The 24,596-nt window shown below is 47.3% G+C and overlaps 1 long non-coding RNA gene across 2 annotated transcripts in view; it reads left to right on the top strand.

Annotated features, from left to right (window-relative positions):
- The first annotated feature begins 2,425 nt into the window (after window positions 1-2,425).
- LOC137862032 (uncharacterized) overlaps window positions 2,426-24,596 on the top strand; it is a 255,059-nt gene continuing 232,888 nt past the window's right edge. For both annotated transcript variants that reach the window (XR_011100022.1, XR_011100021.1), the window contains exon 1: window positions 2,426-2,490. This is a non-coding gene — a long non-coding RNA (uncharacterized lncRNA). The remainder of the gene's footprint in view (window positions 2,491-24,596) is intronic.

Raw genomic sequence — 24,596 nt, 5'->3', positions numbered from 1 at the left:
CAGCGGGGTCTGGCCCTGGCACAGGGCTCCCTGTGGCGTGGCAGAGCAGAGCCCCCCGGGATGGACGGGGGAGCGGTGTCTGTCTTCTGCTCCCGACAGAAGCTTTGTCATGTAGCACTCACATCCACACGCTGGCTGCCCGCTGCAGGCTCCATTTTCTGCCTCTCGTGGCTGTGATTCACCAGAGCGCTCCTAATGCAAGGTTTCACTGTTGTTCTTAGCAGTGATACAAGTTGTTTCGTGAAATGCCTGAAAATTTTAGTCATTTTGAGAAATAACTGGTTTCATAATATGAGTGTAACACGTACACCGAGCAGGCAGTCGGGTGACAGAACGAAATTGGTTGCTCTTTTCTCCCGTGGCCGAGGGAGTTTCTGTTCTGCATTCTCACCGATTAAAGTTTCTTCTCCCTACAAATGTTATAAAGTCTGCTGTTTAGCTATAAACTGTTGCAAATGATAAACAAATCAATATTTGTTAATGTTATGATGCACTCGCATCTATCAGATACGCATGGAATGATTTATAGAGTACAGCATTTCAGGGCTGACCCTTGCAGGTCTCAGAAAGCACTTAAAAAATAAATTTACCCTGGCCTCTCTCACCCCATTTCAAAAAGGGTGACAAAGATGAAGTAATTTATAAGTCACACTTTTATTAATGCTTTTAACTTTCATATACTTGGCTTTCTTGCCCTCTGAGCAGCTAAGTGCAGCTCTTGGTCGAATGGTAACCTTCGGCGCTTTGAGGGGGGTTTTGTACAAATGATCAACTCATAAATAGGTGCTGTGCTCCGCATTATCCTGCCATAAATTCACAGGACCTTTCAAGTACATCAAGAAAGAGCAACTTGAACTAGGCGCTTTGCGCTTGAGTTTACAGACTAATGCAGTACTAATGAGCAGCTGGGCAAAGGGTTTCCAGAGCATGTCTAATGCTTTATGTTGTGATCCTGTGCTCGCTCCCCGGCTGGAGCAGCCCCCGGCAGGCAGCAGGGAGGTGGACACCACAGCCCATCTTCCCCTCTGCATCTCCCGTGCGGCTGCTTGGAGCTGGCTGACAGCGGAGTGCGGGCAGAACAGGGAAGGCTGACTAGAACATAGTGCATGAACTAATTATTACCAATTATCACCCCTCGGATTAAAGATACCATTAGGAAAAAATGATGTAAGAGAGAAGAACGTGTCAGAGGAACTCCAAAATACTTCCCGTGGTGAGCTCCTGCTGCTGGCTGCAGCCCCTGGGACACAGCTTCTATGTGGCTGCCACCAGCGGTTCCAGGACCTTTTCCATCCATACCCACGTGCTCGGGGAAGAGTTGTGTGGTGATGCTCATCTGAATTAAAAGCGCGTGTATTTTGGCTCAGATGGAAAAAAGCAAATAGCAATGAGACCCCATGGGGAGTTTCTGAGCATGGCTGGCCTGTGCTCCTTTCTGAGCCTTTCAGACTCCTTACAAACAGCTGCTGCACCCTGCAACAGATAACTGGGAAATAAATGAATTGTTCAAAATCAGCTCTTCGCAGTTAGTACTAAATTTAAGAAAACCCAGACACCCATCTGCCTGGAAGGGAGAGCTCACCCCATAGGGGCAGTAAGATCTGACACATCTGAGCCTTTTGCCCTCCCAGCAAAGCCCCACGTGTCCGGCAGCATCCTGCACCCGTCTGGCACAGCCTGCCCGGAGAGGGGCTGGAGCCTCCCTAGAGATGTTCAGACCTGGCTGGGCACAGCCATGGCCATCCTGCTCCAGGTGACCCTGCCTAAGCCAGGGATTTGGACTAGACAACCTGCAGACGTGCCTTCCAACCTCGACTCTGTAATTAATCTTCTGCAAGGTGTTTTCTGTGGGCTGATTTATTCTGAGGAGAAAATCTAGCTATTTCCAGCTGGAAGCGTCATTAGGACTTGAGGAGAAAGAATGCTTTATTCAGCTGCAGATGAGTGACGCAGTGAGCATCCCACTCTCTGCTAGATCTGAGAGCTGACGGTCGGCCACTGATGTAATACGTCTAATTATGAAAGATGAGGAAAGAGGAAAGTGGTAAAGACGAGAATAACCAGCTATTTGTCAGGGAGAATAGAAGAATCATACTTCAAGTTTCTCTTGTGCACTTCTGACGTTTAAACCCAATGCGTAAAGGAACTCATTTTGGATTTTGCACTGGGATTTAGGGATTCCTCTAATCTTACTGGGGCTCCTAGGAGGTCTTTTAGAGAAAAGGCCTGCCCCTAGGGTCAGCAGAGCAGCCCTGACCTAGCTCCTGAGCCTGTTTGCTGGCTGATGATACGAACATCAGCTGGTAGAGCACAACTTGCTGATGGGACAAGCGTTACCTAATGCCATACAGGTGAAGGGCTTAAGCAATTGATCTGAGAGGTCATTTGGGTAGGAGGGAGTGAATATAAGGAAGGATAGAGCAGTTGGGACTGTTTAGGGGGAATGGCCCTGAAGCTGCAGAGAGAGTGATCTGCTATGATGCAAGCAAGGTAGGTTTCTAGCTGTGGTTGCCTGGTTAAACCTCTCTGCTGCTGTAGGAATTAAAGAGCTTAAATTTTATCTATTTTGAAATGGTCTTGTATAAGGCAAGTCATTTGAGTGTTAGAAGTTTTGCTGAAGTTTTCTGTTCTTAGCCAGGTTGTCTCCAGGACCAGCAACCTGTAGTGCTGGAAATGATGCCTTAGTCAGTGTCTTTGGGAAGTCCTGGTGGGTGTGTGTGGTGCACCTGAAGCTGTGCATTGACTTCTTGTATGCCTGGCAGTAGTGGAAGAGCATACTTCAATAGTTCAATACTTATCACTTGACAAATAATGATATTAAGTCCATCTAAAACTATTATTTTGTCTCTTCCTCCCCACCACATAAGAAATGTTTTTTTTTCTAGGATGGGTTTCAGTGTTACTGTCAGAAATGAAACTTGTGTGCTCAGATATCAATCACACCCGGTGGCTGTGAGCTTGCCTTAAACCAGCTTTAGCTCAGGCAGCTCTAACCTGAATGACCCCCAGAGTATTGTGGTTTTGGATATATGATGTAATCAAAATGTACTTTCTTTTTGTTTGAAAGAAACTTGTCTTTGCATGTAAGACTTCCATTATTAATGTAGTGTAAGCTGTACTAACGTATAGGACTTTGATGTGATTGCAGAGAAACTCTTGCTTTAGAAGGCTAGATTTTTTTTAAACTAAAGTCCTCTATAAAAAGCTGTATGAAATTTAACTATTTTATTTTAAAGTATGTAGAACCCTGCATAATGCAAATGTTTGAAAACTAGGCAAAAACTAGGCAACATAGCATGGGTAGAAACTATCTGAATGTATTGATTACTCTTTTCCTGAATCAGATCCATCTGTCAATTATGTTAGAAGTTGGGTGAAAAAAAGGCTTTTATTTCAGCATGAATATGTAATGTAGTGCTTGGGAAAAGCAAATTCCCTGTATTCAAACCATATGCATAGTCTGAACGTGGGCACTGCCTAGTCTGTTATTAATGAATATTGTTAACTCTGGGATCAGCTCAGTTGCCTCTGACTGCGCTGTTTGGCGGCTGGGGAGAGCTGCTTGTTTTTAAAACATAAGTGGTTTTTCACAATCTCTGCTTCTCATGTGCCACGTTCAAAAATACAGTCAAAGGGGAGAGATGTATCTCCTTGCAACTTTGTGAATTGCTGAGACTTGGTGTGATTAGAACACTTGATTTCTCTTTTTATTTTCTGAATAGTTAATGACAGCAATAGGGGTATAACACCTGATGGGAAATTTTGTCTTCCTAATGAGAAGGAGATGGTGAAGAAATAAATGAACTAGAACCTAGAAGCTCCTCTACACTGTCCTCCTTTTCCTCCTTCAACCACCAGGGTCACTGTGTTTTTCTCAGCAGGGGTTTGATTTACACCAGTGTATAATTTACATCTTTGCAGTATGTGTTTGTACAAGGTCTGTGCTTTGCAAATATTGTCGTACTCCTCTTTGATAAAACAAACCGTGTCTCGGCTGCAGACTGTCGCTGTGGCTCAGGGAAGCTCTGCTCGGTTTGGCTGTGCAGGATGTTCTCCTGCCCAGGCATTTCGGTGCTGCCACAGCTCTGAGCTTACACGGAGGTGAGCCCAGGAAGACTGAAGGTGCTGCGTGCTCTGATGTGTGGCACATCAATCAGGCAGCTTCAGGCTACTGATTACGTGAAGGTACTTGAACATATGAATGCCAATCTACGGGTGGACATCTAAAGGAGCTTTTCCAGCTTTTTCTTTTGTTGCTCTTATGCCAAAAAATAAATAACAGCACAGAAATGAAGTAATGACCCTTAAATCTAACTTTCTTCGACTGTATCTGTTCCAGTCAATGTGTATCAATACAGCACAATACAAGCCTTTGTATTTTAAAGCTGCCTATTCTAGGAGATTTCAGTCAGTGTAATTCTGCTGTTAATAATTTAAATGATGAAGTAGACTTGGTGAGAACAATAACCGTGAAACAGACAGAACTGTGTGCAGTGTAGGGCATAAATCCGTGAAAACTCAAGGCTCTGCTGTTGAGCGTCTGAGTGGATTAGCAGCTACATGGGAAACCCTGCTGTGGGTGGAGGCACGTGCTGCCATCGGGTAGCGGAGGAACTCCGTGAATTCAAGCCTTTGAGCTCTTAAAAAGACAAACCCAAAGCCAAACAGTAATGAAGGAAAGTCAGTAACAGCAGAAATTAAGCTAGTACGTGCATTTTTGTTCCCTGAATTGTTCTTCCAGTTCTGCTTTGGGTCTGCTGTTCTGAGAAAACTGTTTCGAAGCTATGATCTCTTTGTATTCGCATCTGGGTCCCTCTTTATTCAGCTTTGCATTCCGTGTAGCTGTGGAGTACAGGGATGGGGTGAATCTTTCAGCTTGTGATCCAGCACACTAATTCCAGCTGCTACAGCCTCCAGTTTCTAAACTAGGAGAGTTTGAATGAAGCCTGGCCAGGGCCAGGAGCTTCTGAACTCAGTTCTCCCAATTACAGGTGTTTGCCTGTGTACTCCTGTAAAAGATTTAGTCCTTCCATGGGCCTCAGCTGGCCTGCCTACACAAATTGAGAGGCACCAGGCAGCAAAAAACCTAGATCCTTTAATTGCTTCTGTGTGATTGTTAAGAGGTGAATAAGACCAGAAAAATCGTGAATTCTCATGGATGGCCATAAGTGATACCTGTGTGGTATTACAGAAATGTGGTGGAAACACCAATGAGATGGAACATGGGTTACTACTCCTGGGGAAGAGCGGTGTGGACTGGGATGCTCAGCCAGGTGTTGTGGAAACTCATGCTCTCAAAGGGCTGGAAATCAGCACTGTCACTGTGGGTCTGGTGAAGCAGTGATGAGAGGGAGGAGGACATCAGCTCTGCTGTGGGCACATCCCAGGCCAGCAGCCACCACTGTCTGTTTGCTGCAATCCATCCCCTCCTGTGCCTCGTTGCTGGCCCCAGGTCACCCCCCTCGTCCTGCTGTCCCCTGGGCTGCCATCTCCACAGGGCTGTGTCCTCCTGGGGGAAGGGTGCTCTCAGTCCTGGAGCACCCAATTCAGCTGGTGGGCTTTAGTACTGGTAAACAGCTGATGTAAAGGGAATTGTTGTCTTTGATTTCAATGACACTTGGTTCCCTAAACATTGTTTCTACAGTCAGTGCTGTGATTTTATGTTTTCAAGACTTGCATAGCAATTTCATATAATTGCTTAAGGTGGAAGAGACATTTAAGATCAAGTCCAACCATCAATTTCTTTAGGCATCACCCAAGAAGATCCTGTAGAAAATTGTCTTGAAGTCATCTGTTGCTTTGTTTCTAAAGCCTTGCTGTAGATTTGTGGCTTCAAAGGGGCTGCTGGTGGTTGCAGTACCCTGTAATCCCCTCTTGTGGGGCTGGGGCTAACCTGGGTGGCAGAATGCAGGGCTTGAAACCATCCTGGCATCTTGTTGTTCCCAACTGATGAGGGAGAAAGGAAGGAAAGCACTGTCCTGAGGTGCTTGTGGGGGAGGCAGCAGGGAGGGGAGATGCTGGGGCTGGGCAGTGATGGTAGCAGGAGCTGCAGGGGCTGTGTTTGGGGTGCAGGTGGGTGCTCACCAGAGCTGAAGGCAGGCTCTGGGTTGGATCTCCCAAGAGTGGAGCAGAGCGGGAGGATCCCTCCCTTGCCCTGCAGGTCATGCTGCTGCTGGTGCAGCCCAGGACAGGGCTTCGTGGGCTACGAGCACATTGCTGGCTAATGTTGAGCTTCTCATCAACCAACACCCTGTGTTCTGAGCACAAAGACACTTGATAAAAATGTGCAGACAACGCCACAGTGGTGTCTTGTGCCAGAGATTTGCATCCCTTGAGCCAGCGTTTGGCTGCTCAGCGGGACCAGACCTGTGTCCTTAGGGGATGCACAGCGAGAAACTGCTGCAGGAGGCCGAAGGCTACAGGTCCTCAAGGGATTCTGCTCAATTTGGGGGAAAGATGCTCATTAAGAAATGAACTATCACTTCCTGGGAGCAAGCTGTGATTTCACACACAAAATATCGCATGGTTACAATGTGCCAGGACACACCAAGCTGGAGCTGGTTGCTGGTGCCTGTTCTCCCCGTGCAGCTCCAGCCCCCAGCAGGCTCGCTTTGCTCTTCTGAGCACTTTGCTGGAAGTGTGCGACCAGAGCTGTGGGTGTGGGAGCACAAAGGCTTGCTTATCCACACAACAATGGATGTAATGAAAAATTGCCATTTTCCAAAGTCATTTATTTTGTGTGGTTCTGCTCCCAAAGTAGGTGCTGATTGCTCCTTTGGCTTTAGCCATGTGGTGGGGCCCTCTCTTGTCAAGTGGGGTTCTGGGGGACATGTCGTGCTTTCTGAGCACCTAACTCCTCGTGGCTTTGCGTGCATAGATCCCTGTGCCTGGGAATTCCCTGGGGTTGGTGGGGTCATCAGGGGCTGCAGCTGAGGCTGTCGAGGTCTGAGTGAAGCTGGGGCAGGCGGGGAGCAGAGGGGGTCCCGTGCTGTGCCACATTCCCACCGCACCTCGCTCCGAGTACCTGGAAACGCGGTGTTGTTAATGATGAGAACGCGATTATAACCAAACGGGAGATGAGGTGGGATTTGCAAATTGCTTAAAATTATTGCACTTAATTATAGTGAGACCTGTGAAGTTGGGGAAGGCTCCGTTCCTGTGCGTGGTGTGCTCGCCAGCTGCCTTTGTCAGGGTCCCTGCTGCGGGGCAGGGGTCGGGGCTGGCAGGGCGCCTGTGGGCACTGTCCTGTGCCACCCCGATGTCCTTGCGGAGCTGTCGGGCTGGCTGTGATATTTCATTATGCTGATTTTAACTGGCGTGAGTAAAACTTGCAGACAGGCTCTGGTACTGGGGGAGGAGGAAAGACTGGAAAAAACAACCCATAAATTAAAATAATAAGAGTATGGGCCAGCAAACAGCACACACATGGACAACAAAGAGAGTCACCCTAATAAATACATTCACTTTGATTTACGGTGTTGTGATAATCTATACCGTCATCCTTGCAGTAGTTGGGAGGTTTTTTGTGTGGTGATGAAGGACAAAATCAATGTTGGGTCTCTTCATTCTTTTAATAAGAAGAAAATAATTCCCCCTCTGTGTTCTGCCAGTCTTGGGACTTGGCTTCAAAATCCATATAAATCTGTAAAAATGTAATACTGCCTTAGGATTTTTTTTTCCTCCTGTTCCTGAAGGAGGGTTTTCCTGAAGATGTTTTTGTCTCAGCTCTGGCTTGTAAACCTGGCTGCTCCTGCAGCCTTCCCCACCCCTGCCCCTTCCCCTGGTGCAGGTGACCGCCTGCCTCTGCCCCCCCTCCGAAACCCGGGGCTGGGGTGCTGCTGGGCTCTGTGCTGAGTGCTGGCTGGGGGATCTCTGCAGGACAAGCTGAGAAATAGCCTACGAAGGACGAGAAGTGCAAATGTTTACAACTTTCTAAAGTAACAGGATTGAAATGTAAATAATGCTGACTGAGCATCACCCGTCAGCGAGGCTCAGCGGTGCCCTGCCAGCCAGGGACAAAGTGTGGCTGAGATGTGCCCACTTCTGCGGCACGGAGCAGTGAGCAGGCTGGAGAACACAGCCAGTGTTAGGGGAAAGAAAACTTGGAGAGAGGTGTGGGTATGACAGTTGGAGACAGTACGAGTTTCCTCAGCCTTTGCTTTGTTGGATTTGTGCCCTGCTCCCAAAGGACACAGGTTTTCACGTTTCGGTAGCTTCTCCGCCTTGGTGCAGAGCTGCTGAGATGGCTCTGGGGGATCTGTGCTGTTGCCTGGCTCTGCAAGGCTGAGGGTGGCAGAGGCCAGGGCCACCAGCTCATCCCCGAGCACGGCTGTGTGCCTGGGGGTGCCTCCTGCAGCTCGGAGCGTGGCCGTGCCTCTGTGCCTGCAGCCAGCACAGTGCGGGGCAGCGAGGTGCTGGGATCCCCCCGTGTGCACGGCTCAAACGGGAGGGAGGTGGCACAGGGCTGGCAGGGTGCAGGGATTTCTCGTTGTTTTGTATTTACATCCCAAACAGTGGTGAATGTGGAATGTTTTTGTAGATTCGATTCCCTGGGTGAAGAAGTAAGTAACGCCTAAAATTCTGTCCTAAGAATAGAATAAACATCTCCGGGACCCACGAGAGGAAGCTGCTCCTTCTTAATACATCTGTTACAGAAAACACATCGTGTCTTCCCTTGGCAGTGTATTTAGAAAACACTGAAATTGATAAATATTGATAAAATTAGCCACTTTTATTGACTTCTAACGATATTTTAGTATCAGCATCATCAACGTGATATTCCTGTAAAGAAATTGTAGCAATCTTAGAAATGCTTTTCCAGATATAAATCAACTGCCTTAAAATTACTCTTTTGCAAGCCCTCAACCAAGCATATTTAGAAAAGTTAAACATAAACTGTTTTCTCTCCGTGGAATTAGCTGATGAGTAATTTAATATATATGCTTTGTGGCACGTTTTTTGTGAACTATATTTCATTATCTTTAAGTGCATTAGCTGATACTTTAAATTCTATGGAAGCAGGAGTTTAGTTACATGAACCAGCTTTCTCCGTGGGGTGGGCATGGAGTTACTGAGCTAATGCGTGCGCTGTCACTGCGGCTGTGCAAGCAAACAGCACGGGACCTGAATTTTCTGTGTATACGAGTGTAAAACCTCCTAGTGCAGAGGTTTTTAAGCTTGTATGTTAAAAAACAAACAAAAAAAAACACTTCTTCCAGATAAAATTGTAACTGTAAACCACATAATTTTTGTGGTGCATTTTTTTATATGGGGGGTGGGGGGACTCCTGCTAAATGCAGCCACATGCTGCTGCACTGCACGGTTTTGAAGCAGCTGCTGCTGCTTTGCAGGAGCTGTGTGGTACCTGCATGGGGACCAGGAGGACCTTCTGCATCCGAAACCTGGGGCCTGGGAGGGTGTGGGTGCTTGTCCCCAGCTCTCGCTGGGCGTGCTCTAAGTTTGGGGCCTGTCCTTCTCCCTTTTGTGGGAGCAGTAGGCTTTTTAAATCACTTTCCAGTGGCCTTTAGCCTGAAAAGATTACATTTTTGGGGACTGTGGAGGACCAGCCTGCTGTCAGAGCAGAAAATCAAATTTTTTGATGTGATGTTGTTGCATTAAAAGGGCCAATCTTGTGTCATGTAACATGTGAGTAATGGGGCTAGCATGTGATGTCAAAAATTTCCAGCTGCCTCATAAATAAGCACAGCACAGCCCTTCCCCCCGTGCCCACCGAAAGGTCACCCCGCTTGAACCGGGGCTCGCATCCCAAATTACCAGCGCGCACGGAGTCAAGGTTAAAGGTACAGTATCCCCTTTCAAAAGGCACATGTCAGTGTCTGTGCTGGGAATGATAAATAACGTTTGAAGCGGGCTATCAATTTTCAAGGCCCCCCCGCGGCACCGGACGCTGAGGTCTGGCTCTGCCGAGGGCCCGCAGCTCCGGCGCTGCGGTGCGGGGCTTGTGCCGCGTGGCACCGGCTCTCGCTGTGCTGGGGAGGCTGCAAGCACCATGGGCTGGCCCGGAGTGTGCACTGAGACAGCCGGGGTTGGACCCTGAGCATTTCCAGCTTTACCTGCCTGCAGCTCACCCAAATGAGCCAAGGCACCGGGTGCAAGCTCTGGTTTGCTGCTGTCTGTGCGCACGGGCAGCCCAACCTCGCCCTCCTGTTGTGAGCCTGTCCGACACCACCCTCAGCCACATCCCCTCATGGGGTGTGTTTTGGAGGACTCTGGCTTGACCACAGCGTGCAGGGTAGAGGTGCTTACGGCACGGTGGACACCTGACATTCCCCGTTCCTAGCTCTGCGTTGCTCCCGGCACAACTGCCGTGCTGGCTGCAGACCGGTCCTTTGTGTGCGTCTATTGTGCGTCTGTGGAGGTGCCTTCCTGCCTGATAAATACTTGGGAAAATACCCTCAAATATTTCTTGTGAAATACGATGTTGTTTGTGGGGTTTAAAGCCCGTATAAATCACTATTAACCCCTTTTTACATGCAGGCAACAAAGCCACCATGGTTAAGGTCATGCACATAAGTTACGTATCCAAATTTGGCTTCAAATGAGGCTGTGCTTCCATAACCAACAGATAATTTTGTTATTCAGCACCAACCCATCGCATGCTCCACTGCGCTCACTAAATGGGGTTAGCCTCCTGTAGAAAGATAGCGAATTAGCATATAATTCAAGCATATATAACAATGCATATGCAACAGAGGGACAAATTAAGGTTGAATAGGTAAATTTAATTATAGCATTTTCCAGCTTTTTGGTACTCTCCCATTTTATACATAGCTCTTGGGGGGGGGGGGGGGAGGAAATACCTCAAATTATTTAGTTAGGGGAGCTGGATGTAGAGGCAGCCCCAGCCTGCAGAAGCCTGGTGGGGTGGAGGAGCCTGTGGGGGAGGTCAGGGGGTTGCTGCGGGGCCAAGCAGCTTCTGGTGGGGCACCCAGCTGCCCAGAAAGCAGTGGGTATGGGAAATGTCTGCCCAACCCTTATGGGATAATGGGCTTGTGCACTGCTGTGTTGAGCTTGTAGCTAGGCTGGAGGACACTTTGCTCCTTGGTTTTATTTATAGGTTTTTCAGTTCCTAGAGGACTTCTGTTTTCTAGGTTTATTTCACATTTTGGGTTTTATATCTCAGATCCTTGGCAATTTGAGCAGCTTATGGGCAACAAACAGAAAAGACAAATCAGCTTTTCTTTAAAGATCATCACTGTTTGCAGATGGGCCAGCATGCAGACACATCTGAAAAGGGATGGAGAAACCATGGAGACCCTCAGGCCGCACACTGGTGCGGGCCACCTGCTGTGCCACAGGTCACAGCGGAGCTGCTGTGTGCCAGGACTGGCCCTGCTGCTGTCAGGGCACAGAACCCACAGCACGCTGTGGTGGAGGTGAAGACGGTGCTCCAGGTTGGGTTGGCCAGGCACTGAGCAGCAGAACCCAGCAGGTTTTGCAGCTCAGCACAATTTGGGGTCTCTGCCACTGGGGGCTGGTGGCAGTGGAGGAGGGATGCTGCAGGAGGCAGATGGCACCCAGGGGATGTCTGTGTGCTCTGGGGTGGGCACAGGCACTTGTGTGAGTCATAAGGGCTCTTGGTGGAGCTGCTGGAGACAAATGGGCACTTTCAGAGGCTGTGTCGGACAGGTCGGGAGCTGCCTGCTCCTCTCCAGAGAGCTATTTGTCTGCGCTGGCCACCTTCTGCTGTGCTTTTCTTTCTCTGGCAGCACAGGGCCATGTGGATTAGGTCAGACTTCTCTACAAGTGAGACATCCCAGCGGGGAACCGGATCCCACCCTGGAGCTCCACGGGTGCTGTGGTGCTTGCAGCCCCGTTCCCTCCAGCCCCTGGTCCTGGGGGAGGCGGAGGAGTGCCCCATAGCCGAAGCAGGGACACCCCACTGCTGCGAGCCGAGGGCAGGTCAGAGCTGATGGGACCGACAGGAATCCTCACCCACGTGTCCAGCCCTGACCCACAGCCCCCTGAGGGCCAGGAGATGAGCCAGGCACCAGAGGTGTCCGCGTGGTGCCTCCTGCTGTGGGCTGCCACGCGGCTCCTGCTCGGGGTGCTCACCGGCTGCTGCAGCAGGGCAGGGGGCAGCAAGTCAGGTGTGGTACCCGGACAGCCGGGGATGTGTGGGGAACCTTTTGAAAGAGCTTAAAGAGGTTAATCAACTTTATAACTTGAAAGCTTTTTTGCATTTTTTTTTGTAGAGGTGCTTCCTTTAAGAAGGCTTTTTCCATCTCCAGCTCTGCTGGTGAAGCTGGCGGCCGCGTTGCTTCCACAAGCCAGAGGAGCCGTGGTTCCCAAAGCACGAAGCCTCTCCCTGTCGGAGCAGAGCCTCATCTCATAGCAGCAGATGGGTTTTATGTGCCAGACTAGTTTATCTTCTGTTTACCTACATATTTTTTTTATGGAGTTCTGTCTGTAAGAGACTGGACACCAGTGTAGCGCCCAGTCCCACAGCAGGAGCGTGATTTTGGCTCCTGAGCCCAGCGCCCTCGGTCCTGCGGGGTGGTGCCAGAGCCAGCGCCCCGGGAAGGCGCCGCTGACCCGCTCGGTGTAGCAGCCGTCAACCCCAAACCCGACAGAAGCAGCTACATCTGTTTTGGCTTTGTTCGCAAGGCAGAGGGGAGGGAGGTGCACTCTGTGGTCAAGGGCCAAACTACATGTCATATTTCATTACCTTCATTAGCTACTACAGAAGGCTGTGTTAAAAGAAAGGAGGTTGTGGTTAACCCTTCAGCTGCCAGCTTTTATTTAAAATTCACTTTTATTTCCTCTTCTTGCTCTTCTCTTTACCTTTGTTTTTAGCTTATCAAAACTGTAAATCACCTTTATGCCTGGGATTTTGCCCCCTTAAAGTAAAAGAGGCAGCGAGCTGCTGCTCCGTGCCTGGCTAGCCGAGCAAAGCATCTGGAAACGGTTAAAGGGAACAGTAGTGTAAACCCAAAAGGGAAAGTGTATTTAGCATTAATAACACTTTCCTTTTTATTTTGTCCACAGTTGTCTCTTCCTTTTCCACCTCACATTATTCTGTTGATTTAATATTGCTGGCTCCTTCTGATGGAGGTGAGGTGAAAGGGCACTGGCTGCAGTGAGGCTGGGTTGGATTTTGCTTGCTGGGTAAGGATGCAATCCCTATGAACGAGTACTGTGAAAGGAATGGAGAACTCCCCACACACTGATTAAACTAAATACAGGGTGGAGACGCTGTATGACAGAGTTGATGCTTCGGATGTTTCCCTTGCAGTTAGTTGGCTTTGAACAGCACTTGGCTACATCCTCCAGGCAGCCTGCGACGATACGAATGTTTGATCACACCGTTCATACACTTTGCTAACAAGGATGTTCCCTAATTTAATAACCTAAACATGGCACTACCAGCATAGTGCTATGCCCGGTGTCCTGGGTGTAGGAAGGAGCCCTAGAGAAAATGAGGGCTTTACTGCAGCTGGTCCTGGGCTCGGCGCGGGGTCCCCTCCTGGGAGCAGGGGGTGCGCTGGGTGCGCGGCTTGTTTCTGCAGGGGCTGTGGGTGGGGTGGTGCTGCACCGCTCCCTGTGGCACAACTGGTTGTACTGGGAGCACTGTGCTGAACTGGGATGGGAGGCAGGCAGTGTCCTCTTGCTTCACGGACTGCTGAAGTCTGGGAACATGTTTGGTGGCTGTCACAGCACTGCTCGGCTCCTGGGTTTGGTTTCTGTATGTTAATGAACCTTGTTTTAAGAGAAAATCTGAACAGAATTACTGGCTGGCCTCACGTTAGCTTTCCAGCTGATCTATTTGCTGTACGCTTTCATAGCACAGCCTTTTGTTTGGAGGTAACAAATAGGATTTTTTGTCTTTTTAATGTCTTCTCTAATACAAGCATGTAATTTTTTTTTAAATCCGCAAGCTGGTCAATTGGTTTCAGAACTTACGCATCACACTATGTCTGCAAATAAGTTTAGGAAACAAACTGAGAAATCAATCTGAAAACTATGTCAATTTAAAAATTAAGAATGAATTAACAGCTGGGAGTGTTTTATTGATATTGCAGTGTTACAGATCTGACAGCAGAAACAAAACTATTCTTTAATTAATAAAAACTCCTGAGCAAGAGACTATTGAACTGATACCATTTCCCTTCACAGTCTAAATCTTCTCCCTTTTCTCTGGCAAGTGTCTATTTATTATTTGTTCTTGCATTTTTACACAGATATGTTGAGACATAATCTGTGCTGAGGCAAGATAGCATAGCAGGATTAAGATTTAGCTCTTTATCTGGCAGCAACAACAGCACATACAGTATTTTCACTATGGTTCTTAAAATCCCAGAAGACTGCGTTCTGAAATTACTCAAATTTCTTAAAAGATGTGTGTGAGGGGCATATGTCTTAGCAAGTATGCCTGTAATATCAAGCAGGCAGTACTTTTTCTTAAAATTTGACTCAGATTTTGATTTGGAATGAGATTTTTATCTGATTGTTTTGGCTGGCACAGATGTCTACTACAAATTTGTAAACCTTTAGTAATAGGTGTTTTTAATGGAAATACCTACACAACCTTAACCACACTGGAGTCAATGCAGTGTGATTAAAAAATGGGGCAGAACAGCAAAAATACTGCTTTTAATTTATCATTTAGTGGTAGGAAAAGGCTTGTTTACTTCTTTCATCCTCTGTGCTCCTAAGACGTTCAGCCATTATTTTGAAATGTATTTTATAATAAAAATCTCAGTGGTTATGTTGCCTAGGGCTTTAGTGTCCATTTTTGAGAAAGGAAGTATTTTTAAGCTTAAAAAAATATTCTGTTGACTGATTACATTTCACTGTTTTAGTTGGATGCTGCTGCCTTGAAATATACTTACAGCAGAGACTTAAAAATAATTCTTTGTGACCCTGTGAATCAAAAGGGTTCAGTAACTCAGGAACATTTCATATACAGTATATTTCTTATTCTATTTTAAGCAATTAGCTTAGTTTTACAGGCTTGGTGTACATTTTCTATAGGTACTTTTATAGATGAACGCTTTCACTCCCATAAATTCAGGTGCAAAGAGATGCATGGGAGTAGGTGTCCAGCTGGCACGTGTTATCCACGTGTTTCCTGCAATACAGCAGGAAAATTGTCACACAGCAAGCTTTGATGCAGTCCAGGATGGGATGTCCCGTTCTCCTTCAGGGACTCGTGGATGTGGGGTGAGCCTCACAACCACGTTACGCCTGTGTTCTTGGCATGGGGCAGCGGTGATGAAACCATACCAGCCCTTTGCTGGGAAAACTTCTTTGTTCTTAGTCCTGCAGATAATGTGTTAACTGGGAGCCACGCTAATACCTGAGATGAAAACTCACAGCAAGACAGGGATTGTCAGGAGAAGCCTCTCAGGCTGTGGCTCTTACAGCAAGACCTCAAATTAATTCTCCTCCATGTCAAGAGCATTTGGCCTTAGACACAACAGAGACAGTCACATTTCATTGCAGTCAGGTTTCAAAGCCTGTTTGCCCAGGTGCTCATTCAGTTGTCCTCAGCAGAAGAACCTCAGGCAACTCTGTACAGTGCAAGCCAGAAATAAACTCCTGCATGCTCGCACTGAGCACTCCCCGGAGCCTGGAGGCCTGATCTTAGCCATCGCTGCTGACCCTCTGCCCACGGATGCTTCCAGTAGGCAACCCCTGGCACAGAGTGCTTGCTGTGTTAAAGTGAAAAAGGAAGCAGGATACACGGCAAGGTCAATTGGCATGTGCACAGATCCCTCCAGAAGATGAGCTGGAAGTAGATCTCTTCTATCATTCCAGTGCTCCCCCCATCTAACAGCAGCCCACAAACTGCAATCCTCCACATGTATCAATGTGAAAATAGCTAAAAACATATTCCCCTCGTTCCCCAGGGACGAACAAATACCTTCATGAGTGGTAAATGAGATCTACTGCAAGCACAGAAACTGCTATAGATATGTAGCAGAAAGGAAACCTAACAAATGCATTCTGTACAATGCAGATTGCTTTTTCAAGGTTACATCTGGTGAATGCACCTGAAGTGGGGATGTTCTGATGTGGGGAGCTGTTAATTATCGTGTGCCACAGACAGCTAATGCCTAGGATTATTTTTCTTGATTTTTTTTTTCTGGGCACCTAAACAGAATGTTGAGGGGAAGTGTGCAATGAGATGTGGCCTTCCACTTGCAAGAAGATGCAGGAGGTGAAATGTGGGTCAGCGTGCCTTGGGTCTGCAGAGCTAAGGGGAAGGGGCCTGCTTCTAGCCACGTGAGGTCTTCTGTATTGCACAGTGAGATCCCAGGGTCCTCCACCTGCTGTCCTCCATTAAAACCAAGAGCTCTGTCTTGTAAATGAATGTGGAAATGATGAGCAGAGCAGAATTAGGTTCCTCAGCCTCACCACAAGCCTGCAGCTCCTGCCACCTGGCCGTGGGGTGGTGATGCCCACCTGGGGCTGCTGCTGGGGCTGGGGGCCATGTGGTGGTAGGAGCCCCAGGGGCTGGCCAGGCAGCATGGAGGGGGCAGACCCCAGGTGCTGGGGCCCAGTGAGTCCTGTCCCAGCTTCTGCTGCTCGTTTAGGGCCAATGGCTCGGTGGTCTTGGTGGGACTGTGGCTCTGCAGCAGAGGGGATGCTCCGTGGGGTGGTGCTGAGCCTGCTGCTCTCAGCAGGGCACCTGAGAAGCAATGGGAAAATCTTTAAACTTACAGCACCCTGGCTCAAAGTAAGAGTTCTGAAATCAGCAGTTATTTTGAAAATGGGGGTTTAATTTCATAATTTCATCATCTGCCAGTTCATTATTGCAGTACAACAGTGATGATGTTTATGCAGCTTCGTAAATATGCTTTAAAAGCCCAGGTGAAAGCAGCCTGTGCGTGTGGAGTATTATTGGTGCCGCAGCATTGTCAGCTCGTTTCCACAGGTGTTCACAGAGCGTTGGAAGTATCTGCTAAGTTTGTGTCAGTGCAAGGAAACAGAGGAAACAGAGCACTGAGAAAACCAGTGCACATGGTAAGGTGGACTTGGCCAGGAATCTCCTTACACTTTCTCCAAGATCAGAGCTTGGGGATGAAGTAGGTTGGGAGTGTGGTGCATGGGCAGGATCACGCAGGGCTGGAGGAGAGATGTACTGGGGCTAATGTAATTTGTGAGTGAGGGACATTGTTCGAGCTCTGTTAGAAAGTGCTTACTGCCTGCCTCCAACCAGAGCTATCAGTATATCACTTTCAAAATGAGCAGTTTAAATTAAAAGCTAAACTAAAAGAAACCTGACTGCATCTGGGACTTGTCAGAAGCCTCATTCAGATGTGCTATTGTCACATCTTCCAGGAGCCTGAAGATGTGGAAGATAATTATCCCATCCCATAGACAAGTCTATTTGTTCCTTACACCAGTTGCTTCTGTGGCTGTTATATGGCAATTTGATTGTTCCCCCCTGCCCCTCATTTAAAGGGTACAGCAGATTTAGGCTGCTGCTCTCATCTTTGTTTGCATATGGTGCAAATCCAAGTACTTTGTAAAATGAAGTTGATCGGGATTCTCCCATTCCCAGACCCCATTGCCACACCTGTCTGTGGATTTAGAGATTTGTTATCTGAAGAGGTGTAATGAAACGGTCACAGCCTTTAAGTAGAGTTCACCCCATCCTGTGAGGACAAATCTTCAGAGCCTCTTGCAGATGTTGCAGCAGACATGGCCCCAGCAGTGGGTGTTTTATCGTAGAAGTCCCTCGGTCGGTGGTGGCAGCAGGTCAGAGCGTTCCCTGTCCCCACGGCTGATGGTAGCCGAGACTCTGGCAGTGCGGGGCTGTAACCCCTGCCATCTCCTGGGTACTCAATAGCACATACATGAAAATGGACCACCAAACATTCATTAAGCTATTTAACATCGTGTACCTGATTAAAGCCTTTCTAACAAACAGCCTACTCTCCCTCTGCCAGGTTAGAGAGGTTCATTCTTTGTTTCAAAAAAATCTTGATGGTCACAAATAAGAAATACTCTGCAGAGCAATAAAATCACTTGAAAGGCGTGTGTGCTTATGTAGTTTTTTTTTTTTTGTGGTGGAGAATCTGATTTCTAGATAGACTGTTGGGTCCTGGCATCCCCTGTGCCCCCTGCAGGGTCTGTGAAGATATTTGGGAATCCCTGGTTCCCTGAGTCATTGCAGGTCTCGGGGCCAGCTGGCACCAGGCGAGGGCTCGCACTGCCTGCCCAGCCTTGTGCTGGCTACTGCTGCTCATCACCCTGCGCCTCTTGGACTCTGCTCCTTGCTGGGCATTTTGGGGCCCTCAGTGAGCAGGCAAGGAGCTCTGCTGGTGACTCGCCTTGGTCCAGCTGCCCCCGCTCCCAGGCAGAGCTCTGGCTCCAGGAATCCTGCCGGGTGCTGGGCATGGTCCTCACCTCCTGCTGTGCTCCCCAGGGGCTCCAGTGCCAGGGGGGAAGGGGACCTGGGGGGCTGTGCCCTGGAGGATTGCTGCTCCCCTTCGGGAGGCACAGCGATCCCTGTGTGTGGAGGGAAGGAAACTGGAGACGCCCACTGATACTGGTGGGGAAGAAAATGTGAATTTCAGAAGTGGAAGGAAGAGGAGGAAAGGGATTGCCTTTCTTTGTATTAATATAAGATGAAGATTAATTCTGCTAGCAGGATTCTGTTGTCTTGTCAGAATTCAGTGGTTTTCTATTTTGGATCAGTGCAGTGCCAGAATGTAAATCCGATTGCCTTGTGTCTTTCAAAATAAAATCAAAAAGCCTCGCTGATTGCTTATATGGGCAGCTAGCACACCTTAAGAAGTAAGAAAGGTTCAGACAGGAATATAATAAGGCCTGGGAAAGTGGCAGCATGAAAGGGATGACCTTTATTTGCAATCATAGCTGAGATTTACAGTTTATTACTGATAGCTTTTATAAAGAGCCATTCAGTTCAGAGGTGAGAGGTTTGTCATCTGGAAATGCAATTAACTTTAGCCTTATCCCAATCCCCCTGGTCTTAGTGTGAGAGCAGCACTTCAGCAATATCATGATTTTCCCTCTAATTTCTTTTTTCCCTACATTTTTGTCTCTCATATCCCTTGTTCTTTGGCATAAATGCAGGTGCATGTTTTTTGCTGCTATTATATCATTATTATTAGATGCACCTTTGAATTTTTTATTAGATCCAACTTGATTTTTGAATGAGAAGATTTCAAAGAAGAGTGACATTTAAACTGGAGAAGAGCTAAGATAACTCATGGAATGAAATTGTGCTATATATGTCAAAAATTAATTACAGACATGGAATATTTCAAATAAAAAAAAGGTGGGGGAGAAACAGTTGATTTTTCAATAGCAGTGATGGTTGCTCTTTTTCACTCAGAGCCCGTACACTGACACCTATCCTTGCACCTGCACACTTCAGCCTTGATGCTTGGCAATGTGCGCTTGTACCTCAACCAGATGTGGTTGCACTGTGCATGTCTGAGTACACGCACCCCGTGGAAAACACCACGAACAAATGCAAGCACTTCTGGTGTCCCTGCTGTGTGCACAGGAGATCTCCCCAAAGGTCTCTTTCTGTTTCACAGGTTCACTTTCACAGCCCCCTTGTCTGCTCAGGCTGCTCTGCAGGAATGTCAGAACCAGACAAAAGCGAGAGCCCCACTCCCCGCCACTGTCCCGGTTTTTGGGAGCCCACCCCAGGGTGCCAGCACTGTGGCTCCTGCCCCTGGGTCTGCCCCATGGGTCTGGCAGTGCCCGCCCGGGGAGGCAGCGGCTGGCTGCAGGGACTCAGCAAACTCCTGCCGGCTCTGTTTACTCCAGGGTAAACTAGAGCAGAATAATTACTACCACTGTGTTTTTCATCCCTATTTTATTGTGGCTATTATTTTCATCAGTGTTAGAGGTTAATATCCCTATTTTTCTCCTCTGCTGCCTGAATACAATAGGGCTCAGCAGACAGCCCAGCCAGGTGGCAGAGGCAGCAGCGCTGCCTCCAGCGTGAGGCCAGATCAAACCATCCCCGGTGTGGGTGCTGGGCCTGGCACGGGGTCTGTGTCCCCCCCACTACCTCTCAAAAAAAAAAAAAAAAAAAGCCTCTGATTCAGCACAGCATGGAACACCCGGGGCAGAGCGGGCAGGATGTGCTGGAGGTGTGTGGTGTGAGGATGAGCTCTGTGCTGGGCCTGCACCAGTCCTGCCCAGCAGGGTACTGGGCTGGCACCTGTCCCACTGGTACCCAGGTGTCTGACAGCAGAGGAAAAGGCAGCCTGGCTTCAGTGTCCTTAAAAACACCTTTCTGTGGTGCAAACAAGTGTTAATGTGAAAGGGGAGATTGCCTCAAACAACACGCTCTTAAACTGGAAGAGTAAACAGTGCCCTTTTCTGCAGAAAGCTTTTGTTCTAAGGTGCTCTTTATCTTGATGATATTCCAGTCCAAAAAGCCTCCTTCCTGGCTCTTGACAGCAATAAAGAAACCTCAGTTGTATTTATAGATTTTTTTTTTTTTCCTCCTAAGATCCAGACCAGGGTAAGGGTGTCCTTGGTAGGAATGCTTACCCTTTTTTTCTTTCCTTTTTTTTTTTTTTTTTTTTTTTTTTTTTTTTTTTTTTTTTTTTTTTAGGCTGAGTGCTTTTATCTTAAACTCTTGGTAACAGAGGAATGATGGTGCTGCTTGCAGTGCAATTATTTATTTTGTTTGGAAGCAGAAGATCTGATTTTCTGGAGTTGAGAAATGGGATTGGTTTGTAGGTCCCAAGGTAAATCTGCCCTTCCCGCGTGGAGGAGGGAGCAGGCAGGAGCCGCCACGCAGCCGCTTGGATTCAGCGCTGGTTGGACCTGGTGGTGCTGCTCGGTGCTTCCCGCTGCGTAGTGGAAACAGAATGGGCTAAAATGTAAATAGATGGTGTGCTTTTATTTAGGTGTTAATATCCCGGATCAACTGCTCAGACCTGATTTCTATTTTTTTTCCTGTTCTGAGTATTGGGGTGAAGAGATGTTATTTCATCAGGTAGCTGGCTCAGACTGGGCTCCGTAAGGCAAAGAGCAATTTCTGCAGTGGTTTTGCTAATAGCAGCCAGATACATTTAAAAAGTGAATGGGAATCAGACAAAATAAAACCAAGGGTGCCACAGGCTGGAGCACAGAACCCGAGCTTGTGCTGCGCCCCGAGGCTGCTGCGTGCTCTGGTCCTGCCCAGGCGCTGCTGGCTCGGGGTGCTGCAGCCCGTGGCTGGGTAACGCTGCTGCTTGGTAGCGAGGTGCTCGCACTGGGCAGTCCCTGCTGTCAGTACCCCACAGGTACTTGGTGCGGTGCTGTATGCTTACGTGTATTTTGGATAGATGCATGTAAAATGAAAGGGTTGTGTGCACCCTATAAATAAATGCCATGTTAACTGGTAAATATAGCATCGCAGCGCTGGGTGCTAAGTCAGAGCTAATGGACAACGTAAAACAAGTACTTTGATATGTTTTTAGTTGATAGAGAACAGACAGCAATTATCACTTAGACTAGTAGGTACCAATATTAAGTGTTGTCTTAAAAAGTCACTGAGACTTATGATCTGTGATTTAGAATTTTCATTAAGGATCTGAAAAGGGGTACAAAAATCAAATGTGACCAACTTGATTAACCTCAAAATCAGAAGTAGTAAATACCTGTGTGACAGAAACCAACTGTAGGTACCTGGAGAATTTATATACGTGTACTTCAGGTATCAAAATGATATTCAGCGCAAAGGAATGTACCCTTACACCCAGACAGATGGAAAAGTAGCACAGAGCTGAAGATTTAAAGAGACTGAGTCAGAAAGAGACCTGTAGTGGATTTCAATCAAAGCATCGTGTTGCAATAAAAATGTCAGTATTTTTTCATATGCGAATATGCAGTGGGATTACAGCTGAAGTTAGGAGGTCTGATAGTATGATCTGCTCAGTTGGTGCATCTGGGTCTGGAGCAGTGCTTTTCTGGCTGGCAGGTTTCAGAGTGCAGCTCACAGGGATGAGATGGGGCCGTCCTCTGTGCCGCAGGGCTCTGGCAATGCCGAGCCGCCTGTGGGGAGGGGAAGCTGGCCCTTTGCAGCAACTGAAATGCAAAGTTTCCTTCTGGTTACTAGTCAATGGTTTTCATGCAATGGTAATAGCAAAAACAAGCAAATGAAAATTTGAACTCTTATTTATTCAGCCATCTCTTATCAACTGTAACACCCACATTCAGTGTGACCTGGGTTTGTGTGCATCCATCTGCCTGACTGGAGAGGGGCTGCATGCGATGGTGCCCCAGGTACAATTACAGTTGGATTAGATGATGAAAAAAACACAAGTTTAAAAAAATCCATGTTTGGTGGTTGCAGTGTGGGAGCCACTGCTCCATTTACTGTTGCCTCAAGTCTGCTCTGGAATCTGAGACATCTTTTTGACCACCTAAAATAACGGATGGAAATAAAGACTGTAGGCTCATCCACAAAGGCTTTAAAATCTGTATTTTCTGTATAATAAAAGAATTCCTAAAACCTGGCGGGGTGGGAAGGTCATTGGTGCTGTAGCTGCTCTGCTCTTACTTTCCTTTGTCTCCTTGCTCGTGGTGCCTGACGGTGCTGGTGGAGCTGCAGGACTTGGGGCAGGGCTGCTGCTGCTGCCCTCCGGAGCTCCCCAGGCTTTCTGGTGGTGTAATTTTGTCTAGGATTGGGTTTTTGGTGGCCGCTGATGCACAGTGTGTCCACTCCCATGATAAGTTGGTAGTTCTGCTTCCAGTTCTCCACTGGTGGACGGCAGGCAGGAGATTTGCGTTTTATTTTCTCAGGCATGAGAAGCATTCACTGGAATCAATGTGTCAGGGACCTTGCCCAGCACTGCATCTGCAGTGAGAGCACACACTTTGTTCTCTCCTGTGGAGAAGAAATCAAATTTCTGTTACTTCTTAGCGTATATTGTATCTGAAGAGTCCACAGAGTTTTAGTTGCTTTGAGTCTTTGAGGCAGGCCTATTTATATAGCTAATTTTTTTTGAAACAAAAGGCACACGGGGCAGAATCTCTAAAGGAAGTTTGCTTTGAACATTCAGGAAGACTTAGAGCAAGGACAATGGGAAGAGCTAAGGGATCTGGGCTGCGTTTTGTTCACTATTTCTTTCCATTTTGGCCGAGGAAGTGAATTTGGGTGCCTGGTACCGACACCTCTGCTATCTGCACTGGGGTCACTCCGCCTGCACTGCCCCAGGCTGGCTGCAGCCACAGCCTCGCAGAGGGCTCCGCTCACAGCACGAGCTGGCGCTACGATAAAACAAATACATTTTACAGAGCATCATCTATTTTACCTTCCTCATTTGCAAATGAACATAAATGGGTTCATGTGAAACGTGGATAATAACTAAGATGCAGTAGGAAATTAATTAGAATATATTTATAATTACACACCTAACTCGAACCTATTAGTTACACTATCTGTTCTTTAATTGCTTTCATTTTGTGAATTTCTTCAGACTTTAAAAAAATATGATAGCGTTTAATTTAAACATTCTGTGAAGTTTATCCCTAGAAACATACGTTAAATTCAAATGGGGTAAATTTTTGCGAGTGGGAAATTATGTCTTGGAGAATTAAGCACTCAGTGCTTTAAATTCTCATAGACTGAAGCCCTGGGATAGAACTTAAAATACATGTAAAATCCTGAAAAAAAGGAAAATACAGGAATTTATTTCTAGATTGCCACCTCTGTCCTTTGTTATTTTGTATGGGCAAATGGTAAAGCTAAATAAGGAAGTTGCACATTTACTAAGAATTTTTATATTTCAAAATCTGACTTCGGTCCAAATTGTAACCATAGTCTGAAATCAGAAGAAAAATCATGTATCTGATGGCTCCCGGTGCCTCTCGGTAGTGTTGTGCAGGCTGAATGCCTACGAGGTTGGGGAAAGTGCATCAAGTCCTTCCACAACCAGTCACAAGCATCTGTGCTACTGACGATGTGTTCACACACACTGGGCTCCTCTGTCTTTGTGTCCTGCTCTGCCAACACTGTTCCCAATGATTTTCTCAACACAGAAGCCAAACTGCCTGTTTTCACAACAAACAGCTGGAGGGTGCACAGCATCTCTGCCCCGTACTCCTGGTGGATGCGTGATGGACTTCTTCAGCACCAAAGTACACGTGCTGTTATAAAATGTGATTCATGGTGTGCTCAAACATGGTCTTTGTTTTGTAAGACCCTGGTCCAATCAGTCATAAAATCGCAGGTGCTCTTGAGGGCTGATCTTGGTGGGTGTTGCAGAGCAGAGTGAGGAGATGGGTTTGGAGATCCAGAACCCAGGGGGTCTGGGTTAGGAGACAAGAGGTAGGCAATGACTATTTAATCTGTCTGAGGTGGATGGTTTGGGTTGTGAAAGAGGCCTCTTCACTATAGAGACTGAGTGACAGTAATGGATCAAGATTTGGTTTATGCTGGTTAATGGTATCTCCTGCTCTGATGCCTGAGGGTTTTTAGGTACGTTGTTTTGCAAAGTGGCACGTGTTTGGACTTTCTGGGAGATGTTCAGAAATAAATGAACAATATTTCTTAGCACTTCATGAAATACAAAGGACCCAGAGGTCAACAGTCACTCTGCTTTTATTTTGTCTCAGGATTTTTTCCCCAGTTTTTATATTGGTCACAT

This window comes from Anas acuta, chromosome 10 (assembly GCF_963932015.1).
Source record: "Anas acuta chromosome 10, bAnaAcu1.1, whole genome shotgun sequence".
In the NCBI taxonomy this organism is placed as follows: Eukaryota; Metazoa; Chordata; class Aves; order Anseriformes; family Anatidae; genus Anas; species Anas acuta.
Note: the sequence above shows the minus strand (reverse complement) of the source record. Positions and strands in the feature narration are given on the sequence as shown.